The 17,357-nt window shown below is 42.1% G+C and overlaps 1 pseudogene; it reads right to left on the bottom strand.

Moving 5' to 3' along the window:
- Window positions 1-11,219: 11,219 nt before the first annotated feature.
- Window positions 11,220-12,162, bottom strand: LOC109560916 (olfactory receptor 7A10-like; annotated as a pseudogene).
- Window positions 12,163-17,357: the final 5,195 nt, after the last annotated feature.

Raw genomic sequence — 17,357 nt, 5'->3', positions numbered from 1 at the left:
CCTATGTCTATGTTAGCACTGAATCTTACCGTTTTAAGTAAACAGTGCTTTTAATGGATACATTAAAATGCTGCAAATCAAACTCCTGACTCCATCTTACCGATATCAAATAATAGCAACCCCATCTTTCCGTATTTCCATTATAAACTTGACAACAGGCTGGACTCTTCTCCTTCCAACAGGGAATGCTCAGTTCTACCTTGACCATCAGCCATGAATCTTACTGCTTTGCAAGAAATATTTTTCCTCTTTCTGAGTCAAGAAAGGTCACAGCAGCTCTTGAAACCGAGCAGGATCCATCTTATCTTCTGTTGCCCTCTTCTCCTGCCTTTAGTCTTTCCCAGAATCAGGGTCTTTTCCAATGATGGTTCTTCCAATCAGGTGGCCAGAGTTATTGGAGCTTCAGCTTCAGCGTCAGTCCTTCCATTAGTGTTCACGGTTGATTTCCTTTAGGATTGATAGATTTTATCTTCTTGCTGTCCAAGGGACTCAAAAGAGTCTTCTCCAGCACCACAGTTTGAGAGCATCAATTCTTTGGCCCTCAGCACTCACATCTGTGCAGCTTCCATGATGGTTCAGAGGGCAAAGAATCTGCCTGCAATGCAGGAGACCCAGGTTCAATACCCCAGTCAGAAAGACACTCTGGGGAAGGAAATGGGAACCCACTCTGGAACTTGGCTGGAGAAGCACATGGACAGAGGAGTCTGGTGGGCTACAGTCCATGGGGTCACAGAGAGTCAGACAGGACTGAGGAACTAACACTTTCACTCCCATTTTCTCACATCCTTACATGACTAGTGGAAAAACAAATTTGACTATACGGACCTTTGTTGACAAAGTGATGGCTCTACTTTTTAATATGCCCTCTAGGTTGTAGGCAAGAATCCCTTAGAAGAAATTGAGGAGAAACAAGAGTCCAAAATGCAGTACTTGGATGCAATCTCAAAAATGACTGAATGATATCTGTTCGTTTCCAAGGCAAACCATTTAATATCACAGTAATCCAAGTCTATGCCCCCAACCAGTAATACTGAAGAAGCTGAAGTTGAATGATTCTATGAAGACCTACAAGATCTCCTAGAACTAACACCCAAAAGAGATGTCCTTTTCATTATATGGGCCTGGGATGCAAAAGTAAGAAGTCAAGAAACACCTGGAGTAACAGGTAAATTTGGCCTTGGAGTACAGAATGAAACAGGGCAAAGGCTAATAGAGTTTTGCCAAGAGAATGCACTGGTCATAGCAAATACCCTCTTCCAACAACACAAGAGAAGACTCTACACATGGACGTCACCAGATGGTCAATACTGAAATCAAATTGAGTATATTCTTTGCAGTCAAAGATGGAGAAGCTCTATACAGACAGCAAAAACAAGACCAGGAACTGACTGTGGTTCAGATCATGAACTCCTTATTACCAAATTCAGACTGACATTGAAGAGAGTGGGGAAAACCACCAGACCATGCAGGTACGACCTAAATCAAATCCTTTACAATTATACAGTGGAAATAAGAAACAGATTCAAGGGACTAGATCTGATAGACAGTTCAGTTCAGTCACTCAGTCGTGTCCAACTCTTTGTGACCCCATGGAATGCAGCACAGCAGGCCTTCCTGTCCATCACCAACACCCAGAGTTCACCCAAACTCATGTCCATTGAGTCGATGATGCCATCTAACCATCTCATCCTCTATCCACCCCTTTTCTTCCTGCCTTCAATCTTTCCCAACATCAGGGTCTTTTCAAATGAGTCAGCTCTTCACATCAGGTGGCCAAAATGTTGGAGACAGAGTACCTGATAAACTATGGATGGAGGTTCATAACATTGTACAGGAAACAGGGATCAAGACCATCCCCAAGAAAAAGAAATGCAAAAAAGCAAAATGGCTGTCTGAGGAGGCCTTACAAATAGCTGAAAAAAGAAGAGAAGTGAAAAACAAAGGATAAAAGGAAAGATATACCCATTTGAATGCAGAATTCCAAAGAATAGCAAGGAGAGATAAGAAAGCCTACCTCAGTGATCAATGCAAAGAAATAGAGGAAAACAATAGAATGGGAAAGACTAGAGATCTCTTCAAGAAAATTAGAGATACCAAGGGAACATTTCATGCAAAGATGGGCTCAATAAAGGACAGAAATGGTATGGACCTACCAGAAGCAGAAGATATTAAGAAGAGGTGGCAAGAATACACAGAAGAAATATATAAAAAAGATCTTCACAACCCAGATAGTCATGATGGTATGATCACTCACCTAGAACCAGACATTCTGGAGCATGAAGTCAAGTGGGCCTTAGGAAGCATTACTAGGAACAAGGCGATGGAATTCCAATTGAGCTATTTCAAATCTTGAAAGATGATGCTGTGAAAGTGCTTCACTCAATATGCCAGCAAATTTGGAAAACTCAGCAGTGGCCACAGGACTGGAAAAAGTCAGTTTTCATTCCAATCTCAAAGAAAAGCAATGCCACAGAATGCTCAAACTACTGAACAATTGCACTCATCTCACACACTAGCAAAGTAATGCTCAAAATTCTCCAAGTCAGGCTTCACAGCACATGAACCATGAAATTCCAGATCTTCAAGCTGGATTTAGAAAAGGCAGAGGAACTAGAGATCAAATTGCCAACATCTGCTGGATCATCAAAAAAGCAAGAGAATTAAAAAAAAAAGTCTTATTTCACTGACTGCACCAAAGCCTTTGACTGTGTGAATCACAACAACAGACTATGGAAAATTCTTCAAGAGATGGGAACACCAGACCACCTTACCTGCCTCCTGAGAAACCTGTATGCAGGTCAAGAAGCAACAGTTAGAACCAGACATGGAACAACAGACTGGTTACAAATTTGCAAAGGCTATGTATTGTCACCCTGTTTATTTAACTTATATGCAGAGTACATCATGCAAAATGCCAGACTGGATAAAGCACAAGCTGGAATCAAGATATCAGGGAGAAATATCAATAAGTTCAGATATGCAGATGACACCACCCTTATGGCAGAAAGCAAAGAGGAACTAAAGAGCCACTTGATGAAAGTCAAAGAGGAGAGTGAAAAAAGTGGTTTAAAACTCAACATTCAAAAAATGAAGGTCATGGCACCTGGTACCATCACTTCATGGCATATAGATGGGGAAACAATGGAAACAGTGACAGACTTATTTTGGGAGGCTCCAAAATGAAGATTGTGACTGCAGCCATGAAATTAAGACACTTGCTCCTTTAAAGAACAGCTATGACAAGCCTTAGTTCAGTCATTCAGTCATGTCCGATTCTGTGACCCCATGGACTGCAGCACGCCAGGCCTCCTATCCATCACCAACTCCCGGAGCTTACAGAAACTCATGTCTATTGAGTTCGTGATGCCATCCAACCATCTCATCCTCTGTCGTCCCCTTCTCTTCCTGCCCTCAATCTTTCCCAGCATCAGGGTCTTTTCAAATAAGTCAGCTCTTCACCTCAGGTGGCCAAAGTATTGGAGTTTCAGCTTTAGCATCAGTCCTTCCAATGAATATTCAGGATTGATTTCCTTTAGGATTGACTGATTGGATCTCCTTGCAATCCAAGGGACTCTCAAGAGTCTTCTCCAACACCACAGTTCAAAAGCATCAATTCTTTGGTGCTCAGTTTTCTTTATAGTCCAACTCTCACATCCTTCCACACATAACTACTGGAAAAACCATAGCCTTGACTAGACGGACCTTTGTTGGCAAAGTAATGTCTCTGCTTTTGAATATGCTGTCTAGGTTGATCATAACTTTCCTTCCAAGGAGTAAGCGTCATTTAATTTCATGGCTGCAGTCACCATCTGCAGTGATTTTGGAGCCCCCAAAAATAAAGTCTGACACTGTTTCCACTGTTTCCCCATCTATTTCCCATGCAGTGATGGGACCGGATGCCATGATCTTCATTTTCTGAATGTTGAGCTTTATACCAACTTTTTCACTCTTCTGTTTCACTTTCATCAAGAGGCTTTTTAGTTCCTCTTCACTTTCTGCCATAAAGGCAGTGTCACCTGCATATCTGAGGTTATTGATATTTCTCCCGGCAATCTTGATTCCAGCTTGTGCTTCATCCAGCGTTTCTCTAAATGTACTCTGCACATAAGTTAAATAAGCAGGGTGACAATATACAGCCTTGACCGTACTCCTTTTCCTATTTGGAACCAGTCTGTTGTTCCATGTCCAGTTCTAACTGTTGCTTCCTGACAATCCTAGACAGCATATTAAAAAGCAGTGACATTACTTTGCCAAAAAAGGTCCATCTAGTCAAAGCTATGGTTTTTCCAGTAGTCATTTATGGATGTGAGATTTGGAGCTTAAAGGCTGAGCACCAAAGAATTGACGCTTTTTTTTTTTTTTTTTTAACTTTACAATATTGTATTAGTTTTGCCAAATATCGAAATGAATCCGCCACAGGTATACCTGTGGTTTTGCAGAAGATTCTTGAGAGTCCCTTGGATTGCAAGGAATCCAACCAGTCAATCCTAAAAGAAATCAATCCTGAATATTCATTGGAAGGACTGATGCTGAAACTCCAATACTTTGGCCACCTGATGCGAAGAGCTGACTCATTGGAAAAGATCCTGATGCTGGGAAAGATTGAAGGCGGGAAGAGAAGGGGTCGACAGAGGATGACATGTTTGGATGGCATCATCGACTCAATGGACATGAGTTTGAGTAAGGTCCAGGAGTTGATGATAGACAGGGAAGCCTGGCGTGTTGCAGTCAGTGGAGTCACAAAAAGTCGGGCACGACTGAGCGACTGAACTGAACTGGAGACTTTTGTTAAATGGCACAACTGGTTTTGGGTGGAGTGCTACTGGCATCTAGTGGTGTCATCTGGGGGTGCAGCTAAACTTCTCAAAATGCACAGGATAATCTCCCAGAAAAGACTTTATCTGGTGCCAAACGTGAATAGAATGACGATTGGAGGCAGAGTCAGGGTGTGGCAATAGGGTAATGGTAAAATAGCAGCACACCTTTTGAGAATAAGTCTGACTAATTGGTTATACATTGCAAGTTCCCGCAAAGCCATCCTTGATTTGCTCAATTTGCTAGAGTAGCTCGCAGAACTCAAGAAAATAAGTTATTAGATCACTGCTTTATTATAAAGGATACTAAAGAATACGAATGTACTATCAGATAGATATATACACAGGTCAGGGTCCAGAGGGTCTTTAGCACAGGAAATTCTGTTCTCTGAGAGTTTAGGGAGCTCCACTGTCCGAGCACATAGATGAGTTCTTTCGTTCCAACCTGGAAGCTCCCTGAACCCCAACCTATTAGGTTTGAGGCAAGAAATAAATGGACTCCAGTTGGACATTTAAAATTAGCCAGCCTCCTCTTTAACCTCAGATATGCAGATGAAACCACCCTTATGTAAGAAAGCAAAGAGGAACTAAAGAGCCTCTTGATGAAGGTCAAAGAAGAGAGTGAAAAAGCTGGCTTAAAACTCAACGTTCAAAAAATGAAGGTCATGGCATCCAGTCCCAACACTTCATGGCAAATAGATAGGGAAACAATGGAAACAATGACAGACTATTTTGGGGGGCTCCAAAATCACTGCAGATGGTAACTGCAGCCATGAAATTAAAAGACACTTGCTCCTTGGAAAAAAAGGTATGACAAACCCAGACAGCATATTAAAAAGCAGAGACATTACTTTGCCAACAAAGCGCTGTATAGTCACAGCTATGCTTTTTCTAGTAGTCATGTACGGATGTGAGAGTTGGACCATGAAGAAGGCTGAACACTAAAAAATTAATGCTTTTGAACTGTGGTGTTGGAGAAGACTCTTGAGAGTCCCTTGGACTGCAAGGAGATCCAATCAGTCAATCCTAAAAGAAATCAATCCTGAATATTCATTTGAAGGACTGATGCTGAGTAAGTTCCAATACTCTGGCCACCTGATGCAAAGAACTGACTCATTAGAAAAGACCCTAATGCTGAGAAGGATTGGAGGCAGGAGGAGAAGGGAATAACAGAGGACAAGATGGTTGGATGGCTTCACCAACTCAATGGATATGAGTTTGAGCAAGCTCCGGGAGACAGTGAAGGACAGGGAAGCCTGGTGTGCTGCAGTCCATGGGGTTGCAAAGTCGGACAGGACTGAGCAACTGAACAACAAGCCTCCACTTTGCATTTCCTGAGGCAAGAGATAGGTGGGCTCCAGTTGAGGAATTTACAAACAGCCCCCTGATTGATCTAAAAAATGCAAGTAACAATGGAAACAGGGTAAATAGCCATTTTTTTTCTCTCGTAAACACCTCAAGGGAATAACCATGACAAGGACAAAGAGAAGCAAAAACCCTGTCTGAGTAAAGGATAAGGGAGACACTGCTGCTACTGCTAAGTCACTTCAGTCGTGTCTGACTCTGTGCGACCCCATAGACAGAAGCCCCGTCCCTGGGATTCTCCCGCCAAGAACACTGGAGTGGGTTGCCATTTCCTTCTCCAGTATGTGAAAGTGAAAAGTGAAAGTGAAGTCACTCAGTCGTGTCCGACTCTTAGTGACCCCACGGACTGCAGCCTACCAGGCTCCTCTGTCCATGGGATTTTCCAGGCAAGAGTACTGGAGTGGGGTGTCATTGCCTTCTCCCAAGGGAGACACTACACATGGCAAAAAGTCTCCTTGGACTCAAAAGTCAAAGGGTAATTCCAGGCAATAATGAGTCTTGCTCCTCCCAGAAGGCTTCACTTGTGGAATTTCCCTGTTAGTCCCATGGTTAAGACTCTGTGCTTCCAATGCAGAGGGACAAAAGGGTTCCACCCTGGTCAGGGAACTAAGATTCCACGTGGTACAGCATGACAGCATCTTCTCAGCATTTTCCAGCAGCACAGGTAAAATTTGCTATTATCACTCACTTTTATATGTTAATATTTGAGCCATGCATATAAATGCCTAGTTTACTATAAGATACCATTGTGTGTGTGCTCAGTTGCTCAGTCACGTCCAACCCTTTGTGATCCCGTGGACTGTAACCTGCCAGGCTCCTCTGTCCATGGGATTCTCCAGGCAAGAATATTGGAGTGAGTTGCCATTTCTTCCTCCAGGGGATCTTCCCAATCCAGGGATCAAACCTGTGTCTCTATGTCTCCTGCATTGGCAGGCGGTTCTTTACCTCTAAGGCAACCTGGCAAACCCACACGCTACAGGGTGTGGCCAAAACAACAAAAAACAACAAAAGCAAAACTTTATCAACCCCTTCTTAGAGTAATTTATATTTATATGCATTTAATAGTTTAGTATTTTTACACATTTAATAAAATACATAGAATTATAGAGGAAACAAATTATATTAAAATATTAAGGAAAGCAAAAAAATGTATTTTATACTTGAAAGTTGCTAAGAAAGTAAATCATAAATGTTCTTACTACAAAAAAATGTGGTAATTATGTGGTATGGTAGAGATGATGGCTAATACTATGAATGTAACCGTTTTGCAAGATATGAGCATTTTGCAAATTAGTACCTTGTACACATTAAACTTACACAAAAAAAGAAAATGCTGCATGTATACTAGAAGAAAGGGCTCCAGAGTGTGGTGAGTCAGACACTGGTGCTGGTTTCACCCTTGAGGTGGTCTACAAGGGAAGCTGAGGGACCAGTGTGAGCTTTAAGTGCTGCAGGATCAGGGGTGAACAGTGAGGGTAAGGATCTCCTTTTAGGCTAGCACCCCAAAGGAATGTCTCTGGGGAATAGGGAGGAACTGAAAGCAAACCAGTGTGGGCTACAGCCAGGTTGCTCACCACCTGGGAGATGCCAGAAAAACCTTGGGTAACTATGGTGCATTACTATCTCAGATAGTGAAGACTCTGCCTGCAATATAGTAGACCCAGGTTCAAACCCCACGTCAGGAAGATCCCTTGGAGAAGTGAAGTGAAAGTCACTCTGTCGTGTCCGACTCTTTGCAACCCCATGGACTGTAGTCCATGGAATTCTCCAAGCCAGAATACTGGAGTGGGTAGCCTTTTCCTTCTCCAAGAGATCTTCCCAACCCAGGGATTGAATCCAGGTCTCTCGCATTGCAGGCGGATTCTTTACCAGCTGAGCCGCTAGGGAAGCCCAGGAAATGCCAAAGGGAGGAATAATAACATCAACCAGATAAGGAAAAGCAATTGGAGAATCTTGGGGTGGCTGGGGATACGAGGCCTCAAGGAAGCCCATGCCTTCCATGGAAACTGTCCCTAGACCAGCCATGACTTTGATCCATTGTGCATCCATCTATTTTGACCATGTGTGAGTAGGAGTCTTGTTCTCTCCAACCACTGCTAAAGGCATTCATTCTGTTGATTTCACATTTTGACCCTGCCACTGCTTCAACTGCTGGGATTTCAAGTATCAAGCCTGTTCAAAGCAAGAATGTATGAGTCACTTGGAATAAGATGCACTAGAAGAGGAGAGAACTGGTACCTGTTCAAGCACACTACACAGAATACAGGGGCGATAGGCAATGCCTGGACTATGACATGCATGTGTGTGTGCTAAGTCACTTCAGTTGTCTGACTCTTTGTGACCCCATGGACTGTAGCCCATCAGGCTCTTCTGTTCTTATGATTTCCCAGGCAAGAAAACAGGAGTGGGTTGTCATTTCCTTCTCCATATTGTGGAATATTTTGAACACAAAGAGGGCAGGACCCTAATATAATAAACATCCATGTCCCACCTTTCTGGGCTTCCCAGGTGGCGCTAATGGTAAACAGACCAGCTGCTCATGCAGGAGACATAAGAGACCTGAGTTTGATCCTTGGGTTGGGAAGATCCCCTGGAGGAGGACATAGCAACCCACCCCAGTATTCTGGCCTGGAGAATTCACCTTTCTGAATTAACTTCTGGACTGGCAATTAATACTAATACTAATTAATACCAATACTAATTTGTGTAAACTTTTAAATTTATCATTCTTGCTAGAGATTGCTTTATTAGTATTTTTTCAAGAAACCAAATTTCAGTTTTTTTCTCTCTACTACTCCACTTCTTCAAAATTAATTTAATTTGTTCTTTTGTGATCATTGTTTCCTGCTTTATTCTTTGAGTTTGCTACATTTATTCTTACTATGTTTATTAAATAAAATTTCAAGCTTTAACACACTTTTTAAGGCTACAATTTTTTCTCTAAAATTTTTTCTCTTGGAGAAGGGAATGGCAACCCACTCCAAGATTCTTGCCTGGAGAATTCCATGGACAAAAGAGCCTGGTGGTCTATAGTCCATGGGGCTGCAAAGAGTCAGACACTACTGAGCAACTAACTTTCACTTTCACTTTTCACTATCAGACAAAGTAGATTTTAATGCAATAATACACCCAGGGATAACAAAGGCAGCTTCATAAAGATAAAAGACTGAATGCACAGGAAAGATATAACAATTCTGAATTTGTACTCAGTATCTAATGATTGAACTATGAGCAAAAATAATCAAATTCAATGTGTCGGGTGGGTGGGGTGATTTGGTTCAAGAAGGAGGGGATACATGTATACTCATATCTGCCTCTGGGAGATAGTAAAGGACAGGGAATCCTGGGGCACTGCAGTCCATGGGGTTGCAAAGCATCAGACACCACTTAGCAACTGAATAACAACAAATAGCTGATTGACCTAATGGGTGGGCATATACAGAAAATGTACTTGATCACTGCCAAAATGATCTTTAAGCACAAACAGATCATCTACTGCAGATGGTGACTGCAACCATGAAATTAAATGACACTTACTCCTTGGAAGGAAAGTTATGACCAACCTAAATAGCATATTCAAAAGCAGAGACATTACTTTGCCAACAAAGGTTCGTCTAATCAAGGCTATGGTTTTTCCTGTGGTCATGTATGGATGTGAGAGTTGGACTGTGAAGAAAGCTGAGCACCAAAGAATTGATGCTTTTGAACTGTGGTGTTGGAGAAGACTCTTGAGTGTCCCTTGGACTGCAAGGAGATACAACCAGTCCATTCTGAAGGAGATCAGCCCTGGAATTTCTTTGGAAGGAATGATGCTAAAGCTGAAACTCCAGTACTCTGGCCACCTCATGCGAAGAGTTGACTCATTGGAAAAGACTCTGATGCTGGCTGGGATTGGGGGCAGGAGGAGAAGGGGAAGACAGAGGATGAGATGGCTGGATGGCATCATCGACTCAATGGACATGAGTCTGAGTGAACTCCGGGAGTTGGTGATGGACAGGGAGGCCTGGCGTGCTGCGATTCATGGGGTCACAAAGAATTGGACACGACTGAGTGACTGAACTGAACTGAACTGAACTGACTTGATGATTGATACAACAAGGAGACAAAAAAGTCAGATTTCAACATGATTGACCTAATGGGTGGGCATATACAGAAAATGCACTTGATCACTGCTGAAATAATCTTTAAGCACAAACAGATCATCTACTAAGTTTGAGCACAAGTGCTGCATTCCACACTTAAATTTCAAAGAATTTAAATTGTGCAGAGTATGTTCTCTAGCCACAATGCAATGATACTAAAAGCCACTAACAAAGGGATAAAAATAGATCCTCCACATATTTGGAAACGAAGAAACGCATTTCTATATAACTTATGGATGAAAAAAAAACTCTCAATTCACTTTATTCTAATCAATGTATCTGTATAAATGAGGAAAATGAAGATGACTCAAAAGGAAGAGGATGAAATGAGAATTGGCTTATCAATGTATAATGCTAAAGCAAATGCGTGTTCACAAGTATACAAACACATGAACTGCACACCTGATAATAATGATTTTTTTCCTCCAGCTTTATGGAGATTAATTGACTTCTGTTGGCACCTGATAATTACACATTTGATTTTACTAGTGCTTAATCTAGATAAATTTCTGTACACATATATTTCCTGTTTCACTATTAAGTATGTAATATTTTGCCTATTTTATAGATATCAAACTGAACTCAGTTAAGTTGCTTGATAAATGACAGGTAGTAAAACACAAGATAGAAGGATTTTTTGGGGAGTGTGCATTTCAGCAAACTGGGAGATCTTAGTTCCCTGATCAGGGATCAAACCCATTCCCCTTGAAGTGGAAGCATGGAGTCCTAACCACTGGACTGCTAGGGAATTCCCAGGATAGTAGGATTTAATGCAAAGATACGTGACTTGAAAACTTTACTAGAATTAAATTTTGAAAGAAACAGAAATTCTGGCATACCCAATATTTCATTCCCTTTGACTCATTCTAGAAGCCCACACCAAAAGTTGATGACAGAATCATGAAAAAGAAAACGTTCTGGAGATGAATTTCCTCAAGGCTACCTTTATGTCTCTGTTCCTTAGGTTGTAGATGAAGGGGTTCATCATTGGAATAATCACAGTGTACATCACACTTCCCTCTTCCTGGGGGAGAGAGAGTAGCTGCAGAACTACGGTAGATCCCAACACAGGTCTCATAATTTAAGAAAATGACAGAGAGGTGAGATCCACAGGTGGAAAAAGCTTTATACCTCCCACCAATGGATGGGATTCCCTGGATGAAGGAGACAATCTGCATGTAAGAGGAAACTACGCCTGAGAGAGGACCAACATGTAACAGCTTAGTCACCAGATACACCAGGATGTCCTTGATAAGAGTATCAGAACAGGCAAGTTTGAGGATCTGAGCAAGTTCATAGAAGTGGGAGATTTTCAAGTCTGTGCAGAAGGACAGCTGCAACACCATCAGACTGTGGATCAGGGCATTCAGAATGCTAACGAACAAAGAGAGAAGCAGCCGCAGACCACAGAGACAGGGGTTCATGATGATCACATAATACAGTGGGTGGCAGATGGCCATGATGGTCAGGAGTAAATTGTCCGTACAAATGAAAACCATGAAAAATACATCTGAGTGAGGCAGCCTGCATAGGTGATGGCTTTGTTCTCTGTCTGGATGCTCGACAGCATCTTGGGGACTATAGTGGAGATGAAAGAGATGTCAGCAAAGGACGTGGGAGAGGAAGAAGTACATGGGAGTGTGGAAGTGGAGGTCAGAGCTGACGGCCAGGATGATGAGCAGATTCCCGAGCATGGTGACCAGGTACATGGACAGGAAGAGCCCACACAGGAGGGGCTGCAGGTCTGCATTATCAGAGAGGCCCAGGAGGAGGAATTCTGAGACGTCTGTCTGGTTTTCTGATTCTATGTTGTTGATAAGTGTACTGGAAAATATAGACATGAGTTACTATGAAGTGGATACACAGACATCATTTGTTTGAGAGAAATTTTCTTCTATGCCTTAAATTCTAAAAATATTTAGGGACTTCCCTGGTGGCCCAGGAATTAAGACTCCATGCTTCCACTGCAAGGGGCACAGGTTCGACCCCTGGTCGGGGAACTAGGAACCTGCATGCCGGGTGAGGCAGCCAAAAAAAATTTTTTTAATGTAAATAATTCTTCACTTCAAGTTCCTCTACTCATTTCCTCCTTCTCCAAGTAATTTTTGAATAACTTCTAAATACTGTACATTTTTTTCCAATACTACAATAAAAAAATGAAAACAAGTGCTATTGTTTTTTTCTAGGAACCATCATGGGCTTCTCAGGTGGTGCTAGTGGTAAAGAACCCGCTTACCAATGCAGGAAATGTCAGAGATGTGGGTGTGATCCCTGGGTCGGGAAGATCCCCTGGAGGAGGGCATGGCAACCTACTCCAGTATTCTTGCCTAGTGAATCTCATAGACTAAGGAGCCTGGCAAGCTACAGTCCATAGGGACACAAAGAGTCGGACACGACTGAAGCAACTTAGCACACATGCATGCATCATGCCTCCAGCACTTTATTTTCTTAGTATTAATTTATTTATTTTATTTATTTGGCTGCACCTGGTCTTAGTTGCAGCACTTGGGATCTTTAGCTGTGACATGCAAACTCTTAGTTGAAGTATGTGGGATCTAGTTGCCAGACTAGGAATCGAACCTGGGCCCCCTGCATTAGGAGCACAGAGTTTTAGTCACTGCACCACCAGGGAAATCCCAAGGCATTTTAAAATCTATGATTAAATTCTAGTCAGTTCTTTATACACATCAAGCCTGGTTAAGAAGTGAAAATGAAAGTGGCTCAGTCATGTCTGACTCTTTGAGACCCCATGGACTATACAGTCCATGGAATTCTCCAGGCCAGAATACTGGAGTGGGTAGCCTATCCCTTCTCCAGAGGATCTTCTTGACCCAGAATTGAACCAGGGTCTCCCCCAGTTCTGCATAGCAGGCAGATTCTTTACCAGCTGAGCTAACAGGGAAGCTCTCAAGCCTAGTTGGATGACTTTATTTTCTCAGAGGATTTTTAACTCTGTGGTTAACCTTATACTGAGCCTGCTCAGATTTGCAAATCTCAGGTATTGCTGGAAATTATAAGCTCAGATTCTCTTCTATCTCAAGGTAAAAAATAATATCATTATCCATTCCTTTAAATATTCTAACACTATTGCACTGTGGGGAACAATCTGCAAGCTATTTTGCTAGGTTAAAAAAACAGTATGATTACTAGTGTGCAGACAAGAGTTGAGGAAGTAACATAGATGTCTATCTGTGCATAAAATTTCTCTTCAAGAATCCATACAAAATTAGTGCAATGTTAGCCTCAAAAAGAGGACTTTACTGCTAAGAAATAGGAATAAAAGGGACATTTTTCACTGTTTTTGGTACCTTTTGAATTTTGAGCCACATAAACGAATCTCTTCAAAAAATTACCTTTCTTTTTGCTTGATTTTCCTTGACCAAGATTTCTCAAAGGCCTAATGATATTTTCTAACTCTTGGTATCATAAATCTGAAACCATTGTGGTTATTCTCTAATATTTGGTAATTTTCCTTTCTTTTAGAGGAAGGTACTATGATTTATCTTTTTCATTATAAAAATGATTTGTACCTCCCCAACAAATGTGATTCCTGGTGGCTCAGCAGTAAAGAATCTGCCTACCAACACAGGAGATCTAAGTTCGATCCCTTGGGTCAGGGAGATCCCTGGGAAAAGGAATGGCAACCCACCCCAGTATTCTTGCCTGGGAAATCCCATAGAGCCTTGTGGGCTACAGTCCATGGGGTCGCAGAGTCAGACGTGACTCAGCAACCAAAGAACAACAACCTAACAAAATGAAAGGTTTCGATTCATAAATTTAAAAAAGAAGAAGGGTAGTTGTCAGGGGATGGGAGGATGGCAGTATGGGGGGGAGGTGTTTAGTGTTTCAAGGGGACCAAGAATCACTTTTTTTTTTTTAATTTATTTTATTTTAACTTTACAATATTGTATTGGTTTTGCCATATATCAAAATGAATCCGCCACAGGTATACATGTGTTTCCCACTTTTGAAAGATGAAAACTGTTCTGGAGATGAACGGTGGTAATGGTTACACAAAAATGGAATTGAAAAAAAAAAAATTAAAAAAAAAATGGAATTGAACTCAATGCCACTGAACTGCATACTTAAAATAGTTAAAAGGGTACATTTTATTTTCTATATTTTGTCACTATTAGAAAATAAATGAATTTATAAGAAGTACTGAAGAAACTCTTTCTGTTTTGCTTACTCATGCGCTTGTCCTCTATGCTTTGAGAAATCAGCCAGCTGCCCCCTCATTTCTTGAACTTCATGGATGTTCTTAGGAACACAGCCCGACCCCCACTTCTGTTTCAGGCTTCTCCCTCAGTCAGGGAATTCTGCAGATCAGGGAATATTTAACACCATTCATGGAGACTCAGATCTTACCTCCTCCTGTTCTTGGTAGAATCACATCAGAGTCAATAGCACAGGTCTCCTCCTTCCCTTCCTGAAATAAAGGGATGCATTGGAGCAATCTGAAATTCTCAGAAAATATTAGGAAGTATTGATTTCCTTCAAATAGCAAATTGGTCCATAAAATTTCAGGGCAAGAGAATGGGCTCAGCAGAGCCAGGAGCAATGGCAAACCTGGTGCCAAGGGACTTGGGAATAGGCCAGAAAAATCGAGAGGCCCATTAGACAGTGACTCTCAGTCTTGACCATGTGTCAGAGTCACCTGGAGGGTTTCTTAAAACAGAGATTGCTGGGTGCCACCCCAGTTTCAGCATCTCTAGGTGAAGTCCAAGAAACTGCATTTCAAAGAATTCCCCAGGTAATGCTGATACAACTGGTAGAACCTGCTACATAATTTTCAGGTCCCAGCGCAAAATGAAAATTTGGAACCCCAAGTTGTGAAAATGTCAAGACAGTGATAGCAGAGCATTCAACCAAGAGCAGGGTCCTCTGTGGCCCTTCTCATTGCACACCCACAAACCCAGCTCTGGCTGCTGGTCACATTATTTAAGGGATACATTATTTTTCTAATATTTATTTATTTCTATGTATTTCTTTGGGATTCCCTGGTGGCTCAGATGTAAAGAATCTGCCTGCAGTGTAAGAGACCTGGGCTCAGACCCTGGGTGGGGAAGATCCCCTGGAGAAGGAAATGGCAACCCACTCCAGTCTTCTTGCCTGGAGAATCCCATGGACAGAGGAGCCTGGTGGGATACAGTCCATAGGTTTGCAAAAGAGTCAGACACAACTGAGCGACTAATACAAACATACACATTTATTTATTTATTTGGCTGCACCAGGTCTTAGTGTGAGATCTTTAATTGGAGCTTGTGGGACCTAGTTCCCTGACCAGGGATTGAACCTGGGCCCCCTGCATTGGGAGCATGAAGTCTTAGCCACTGGATCAGCAGGGAAGTCCCGACACATTTCTTTTTCTTTTTTTATTATTTAATTTTTGGCACAGCATGCAAGATCTTAGCTCCCTGACTAGGGATTGAACCTGAGGCCCCTGAAGTGGAGGCATAGAGTCTTAACTCCTGGACCACCAGGGCAGTCCTAGGGATACATTTTGAGAACCATTGGTTTAGATTTCCTGCTTAATTAACCCAAGACCACATCCAAATGAGAATAATACTGATAATGATAATAATAATAATGTTTTCCCTTTCCTCTAGAAATTACAAGGGTTTCCGTATCTCCAGGATGGCCCTATAGAAGACTACAGGGGGTGAGTTTCTCCCCAGGAGGTAGATGTTGAAGACAAATAGATGTTTGAAAATTTCAAGGAGACAGTCATGTGTGCAGTTTCCAGATAAGACACATTCTCTAAGAAGTAACAAGGTATCTTCCTATCCGGTCTTGTAAGTGTAAGATTGTACTGATATGGGACAGGGGGCAAATTTACAGTTTTGTGTTTTGTTTTGTTTTGTTTTTTCTGGCCCTTGGAGTGTTATCTCCAAAGTTCCTCATTAGCCAAATTGCTCTCTCATCACTTAAGTCCTGCAGCAGGAAGAAGAAAACTACTGGCTTGCTAAGTCTCTGAGTGGGGATAAGCATGTGATCTTTCTTCTACCTCTTTTGGGTATCAAAGTTCACAGCCCAGGTTGGTCCAGATGCCCAACAGCAGAGATAGTCGTGCCCAACAGCAGAGATAGTCGTCCTTTACCAAATATCACTCCCTTATCAAGGAAGCAGTCTCCCAAAATGAGCCATTCCCGTTCATCTTCATGGTTGTTGCTAATACTCCTGTTGACTTGGAAGTGACTCTTAATTGGCTCTTTTGTTAAACTCAGCAAAGTTGTTTTTGTGTGTGTGTGCGCGATGTATTTTGTAAAGTGTGTGTGTGTTCAGTTGCTCAGTCGTGTCCGACTCTTTTTGACCCCACGGGTTGTAGCCCGCCAGGCTTCTCTGTCCATGGGATTTTCCAGGCAAGAACACTGGAGTGGGTTGCCATTTCCTTCTCCAGGGAATCTTCCTGACTCAGGGATCAAACCTGTATGTCCTAGATTTCCTGCATTAGCAGGTGAATTTTTTCACCACTGAGCCACCTGTGAAAGTGAAAGTCACTCAGTCGTGTCCAACTCTTTGTGACCCCATGGACTTTAGTCCATGGAATTCTCCAGGCCAGAATACTGGAGTGGGTAGCCTTTCCCTTCTCCAGGGGATCTTCCCAACTCAAGGATCGAACCCAGGTCTTCTGTATTGCAGGCAGATTCTTTACTAGCTGAGCCACCAGGGAAGCCCAAGAATACTGGAGTGAGTAGCCTATCCCTTCTCTAGCAGATCTTCCTGACCCAAGAGTCAAACTGGGGTCTCCTGCATTGCAGGCGGATTCTTTACCAACTGAGCTATCAAGGAATATTTTATAATATATGTTAAAATATTTGGCTTGGCCAAAAAGTTCATTCAAGGGACTTCCCTGGTGGACTAGTGGCTAAGACTCAGAGCTCCCAATGCAAGGGGTCCAAGTTCCATCCACGGTCAGGAACTAGATCACACATGACATGACTAAGACTCAATGCAGTCAAATAAATTTTAAAAATATATATATACACACACACACACACACACACACACATATTTTAAAGTTCATTTGGGTTTT

This window comes from Bos indicus, chromosome 7 (genome assembly GCF_029378745.1).
Source record: "Bos indicus isolate NIAB-ARS_2022 breed Sahiwal x Tharparkar chromosome 7, NIAB-ARS_B.indTharparkar_mat_pri_1.0, whole genome shotgun sequence".
In the NCBI taxonomy this organism is placed as follows: Eukaryota; Metazoa; Chordata; class Mammalia; order Artiodactyla; family Bovidae; genus Bos; species Bos indicus.
This window is presented reverse-complemented; position numbering and strand designations above follow the sequence as displayed.